General features: G+C 44.8%; 1 pseudogene; it reads right to left on the bottom strand.

Moving 5' to 3' along the window:
• LOC112071306 (voltage-dependent T-type calcium channel subunit alpha-1G-like) overlaps nucleotides 1-5,000 on the bottom strand; it is a 236,375-nt pseudogene that overhangs the window by 191,416 nt on the left and 39,959 nt on the right.

Below are 5,000 nucleotides of genomic sequence, written 5' to 3'. Positions count from 1 at the left end.
AATACTTGAATCAGTCATAGAGCCCATGCCCTTTATGGTTGTGAGTCTGGGGTCCGCTCACCAACCAAGATTTTCACAAAATGGGACAACACCAATTGAGACTCTGCATGCAGAATTCTGCAAAAATATCCTCCGTGTACAACGTAGAAACAAATAATGCATGCAGAGCAGAATTAGGCCGATAACATAATTATCAAAATCCAGAAAAGAGCCGTTAAATTCTACAACCACCTAAAAGGAAGCGATTCCCAAACCTTCCATAACAAAGCCATCACTACAGAGAGATGAACCTGGAGAAGAGTCCCCTAAGCAAGCTGGTCCTAGGGCTCTGTTCACAAACACAACACCCCACAGAGCCCAGGACAACAGCACATTAGACCCAACAAATCATGAGAAAACAAAAAGATAATTATTGACACATTGGAAAGAATTAACAAAAAAAGAGGAACTAGAATGCTATTTGGCCCTAAACAGAGAGTACACAGTGGCAGAATACCTGACCACTGTGACTGACCCAAATTAAGGAAAGCTTTTGACTATGTACAGACTCAGTGAGCATAGCCTTGCTATTGAGAACCGCGGTAGGCAGACATGGCTCAAGAGAAGACAGGCTATGTGCACACTGCCACAAAATGAGGTGGAAACTGAGCTGCACTTCCTAACTCCTGCCAATGTATGACCATATTAGAGAGACATATTTCCTCAGATTACACAGATCCCAAAGAATTTGAAAACAAATCCATTTTGATAAACTCCCATATCTACTGGGAGAAATTCCACAGTGTGCCATCAGCAGCAAGATTTGACCTGTTGACACAAGAAAAGGCAACCAGTGAAGACAAACACCATTGTAAATCAACCATATTTATGCTTATTTATTTTAACTTGTGTGCTTTAACCATTTGTACATTGTTACAACACTGTATATATATAATATAACATTTGTAATGTCTTTATTGTTTTGAAACTTTGTATGTTGTAATGTTTACTGTTAATTGTATTGTTTATTTCACTTTTGTATAATATCTACCTCATGCTTTGGCAATGTTAACACATGTTTCCCATGCCAATAAGCCCTTGAATTGAATTGAATTGAATTGAAAGGGGAGAGAGAGAAAGGGAGAGAGAGAGAGAGAGAGAGAGAGGGAGAGAGAGAAGGGGAAGAGAGAGAGAGAGAGATAGAGAGAAGGGAGAGAGAGAAGGGAGAGAGAAAAGAGAGAGGGAGAGAGAGATGGAGAGGTAGAGAAGAGAGAGAAAGGAGAGAGGGAAAGAGAGAGGAGAGGGAGGGGAGAGGGAGAGAGGGGAGAGGGAAGGGAGAGAGAGAGAGAGAGAGAAAGGGAGGAGATAGAGGGAAGAAAGGAGAGGGAAAAGAGAGAGAAAATGAGAGAGAGGGTAGTGATGAGGATTGTGTTTGCTTCTCTCTTGCCTCTCTCTGTTTCCTGTTTTTCTCTCTCTATGCAGCTCTCTGTCTATTCAGTGATTGTATTTATGGTAGGAGGTCAATGATATCTGTTTTTTTCAAGGAACCTTTAACAAACTTATGTAGAGTGGTTACCATAGTATCTGTATCATTACCCTCTACAACCTTTGACCATATGACTATGACATATTGTAATGTATGTGTAGTGGCTGTACGTAATGTTGATATTGTGGACACATTGTTTGCCTTCTAAATTGTCCTTCTGCCTCCTGCTCTTTTCTTCCTTCCTCCTTCCATCTCTAATTTCTTCCTCCTCAGTAGTATCTTCCCCTAGCAGAGGAAAGCCTCTACTCCACTGTGGTGACAGAATCGATGTTGGAAGTGTCTCTCTGTCTGAGACTACCTGAGAATCATTACACTATTGACTTGGGATCTACAAAACTCATCTGAAGAGGAGGGAAAAGAGAGAGAGAGGGAGGAAGCGGGTGGAGAGAGGTGGAGAGAGGTGGAGAGAGGTGAAGAGAGGTGGAAAGAGGTGGAAAGAGGTGAGAAGGTGGAGAGTGATGGAGAGAGCTGGAGAGAGATGGAGAGAGATGGAGAAGGTGGAGTGCTGGAGAGAGGTGGAGAGGGTGGAGAGAGGTGGAGGAGGGTGGAGTGAGGTGGAGAGAGCTGGGAGAGCTGGAGAGAGTGGAGAGAGGTGGGGAGAGGGTGAGAGAGAGGTGAGAGAGAAAAAGAGAGATAGAGATGGCTGGAGAGAGAGGTGGAGAGAGATGGAGAGAGATGGAGAATGGTGGAGAGAGATGGAGATGGCTGGAGAGAGATGGGAGAGAAGATTGGAGAGAGTGGGAGATGGCTGGATGAGGTGGAGAGAGGTGGAGAAATGGCTGGAGAGAGATGGAGATTGGATGGAGAGAGATGGAGAGAGGTGAGATGGGCTGGAGAAGAGGTGGAGATGGAGAGAGAGTGAAGAGAGCTGGAGAGAGCTGGAGAGAGATGAGAGAGATGGAGATGGCTGGAGAGAGATGGAGAAGTGAGATGGCTGGAGAGAGGTGAAGAGAGTGGAATGGATGGAGTGAGATGGAGAGAGATGGAGAGAGGTGGAGATGGTGGAGAGAGGTGGAGATGGCTGGAGGAGGTGGAGAGAGATGGAGAGAGCGTTGAAAGGGATGGAGAGAGATGGAGATGTCTGGAGAGAGATAGAGAGAGATGGAGAGAGGTGGAGATGGCTGGAGAGAGGTGGAGAGAGATGGAGAGAGGTGGAGAGAGATGGAGAGAGATGGAGAGAGCTGGAGATGGCTGGAGAGAGGTGGAGAGAGCTGGCCTCACTCCAGTGCCCCCTGTCACCCTGCACTAAACTAGAGAAGTATCATCCTTCTCTTTTCTAACATCCTCGTCTTGCTTTTCACACTATTTTGTCTCCTAATCAACCCCTTCATCCCAAATCATCTTCCCACTCTCCTCCTCAGCCCTCACCCCCTCCTCACCCTTTTTAACCCTTAAACCTTCACTTTACATCCCCTATACCATTTATAATATGAAGTTGACACATCAATGGGCTTCACAGACTGTGATGCCAAAGAAAATACTAAAAGAGAAGCTTGGTAAAATGAACGTTAAATCAATGAATGGCACAAGACTGACTTACTCTGATCAATCAAACACTGAGTGAAATCAAGCTGATGTGTGCACTTCATTATCAAGCCTGCTAACATACACGCACACATACACACACACACACACACACAAACAAACACACAGATACACAGATACACAGTGTGCTGAGAAATGCTCTTTGGCAGTGATTATAATTACTTTCCTTTTCAGAAACAGACACTACCTCAGAACACTCCTAAACGGAACTAGCAACCGTTGCCAGGAGGTGTATACCCGACAACCCGTTACCTTGGTTACTATTGTCTGAGTTTGGCTGTGGGTTCTTGTGAGGGAGACAGGGTTGGCGTTTTTGCAGACACTGCAACAATGTGAAACAAAGGGATGCACACCCACACACACACTAAGCCCCATGTTATCCAGACAGACTGTATGTAGGCTCTCTCTCTCTCTCTGTCGTTGTCGTGATTCACAGCATGTTCTGGCTACGGACTCCCTCCGTCCCTGTGTGAGTGTGAGAGTGCGACTCACCCGGCCAGCACGATGAAGAAGTCGAGTCTGTTCCAGGTGTCTCCTAGATAACACTTCTTGCCGAAGATGCCCAGCGCCACCATCTTGATGACCATCTCCACCGCAAAGAACGCAAAGATGAAGTCATCAAAATCCTGTCCACAGAGAGACAAAGACAATATGAATGTAAATATCACTGTATTAACTCAATACAATAGTTGACAAGACAGTTCAAGAAATTCACATCCCATTCCTTCAATATGAAAAAAGAGAAATAAATATTAAAGTGAAATCGAATCAAATCCGATTGTATTTGTCACATGTGCCGAATACAACAGGTGTGTAGACCATACAGTGAAATGCTTACTTACGAGCCCTTAACCAACAATGCAGTTAAAAAAATAAGAGATTAAAAATGTTTTACTAAATAAACTAAAGGTAAAAAAGTAACACAATAAAATAACAATAACGAGGCTATATACAGGAGGTACCGAGTCAATGTGCGGGAGTACAGGTTAGTCCAGGTCATTGAGGTAATATGTACATGTAGGTAGGGGTAAAATGACTATGCATAGATAATAAACAGAGAGTAGCAGCAGTGTAAAAGACGGGTCTGGGTAGCCATTTGATGAATTGTTCAGCAGTCTTATGGCCTGGGGGTAGAAGCTGTTAAGGAGCCTTTGGACCTAGACTTGGTGCTCTGGTACCGCTTGTCATGCAGTAGCAGAGAGACCAGACTATGACTTGGGTGACTGGAGTCACTCCACTCTCTCTCTCTTTATCTAGCTCTCCTCTCTTTATCTCTCTCTCTTTATCTAGCTCTCCTCTCTTTATCTCTCTCTCTTTATCTAGCTCTCCTCTCTTTCTCTCTTTATCTAGCTCTCCTCTCTTTATCTCTCTCTCTTTATCTACCGCCTCTCTCTCTCTGATCGTCGCTTTATCAGCTCTCCTTCTCCTTCTCTCTCTTCTCTTCTCTCTCTCTTATCTCAGACTCTCCTCTCTTTCTCTCTCTTCTCTCTATGTCTAGCCTCCTACTCTTTCTCTCTCTCTCCTCTCATCCTTCTATCTACTCTCCTCTCTTCTTTCTCTCTCTCTCTCTTATCTCTATCTCCTCTCTCTCTCTCCTCCTCTTTCTTATCTAGCTCTCCTCTCTCTCTCTTATCCTCTCTCTCTCTCTTTGCGTCCCGGCCGCCTCTGATCCCGATCTCTTTTCTTAACTCTCTCTCCCCCTCTCTCTTTCTTACTCCCTCTGCCATTGTCTCTCACCTCTTGCTCGCTAACAAAACGACCCAACTATCTATGCTCTCTATCTCGGCTCCCCTCTCTTTCCTCTAGCGTTCCATTTTCTCTTTTCCTCCTCCTCTCCTCCTTCCTCCCAAATTCACCAGGATGAGTGGCCAGAGACGGACACATTCAAACCGAAGAATACTGACTTTCCATCCACCACAAAACACAACAC

The sequence above is a fragment of the Salvelinus sp. IW2-2015 genome, unplaced genomic scaffold (assembly GCF_002910315.2).
Source record: "Salvelinus sp. IW2-2015 unplaced genomic scaffold, ASM291031v2 Un_scaffold1573, whole genome shotgun sequence".
Classification (NCBI taxonomy): Eukaryota; Metazoa; Chordata; class Actinopteri; order Salmoniformes; family Salmonidae; genus Salvelinus; species Salvelinus sp. IW2-2015.
The sequence above is the reverse complement of the archived record's forward strand: the minus strand, read 5'-3'. Positions and strand labels throughout refer to the sequence as shown.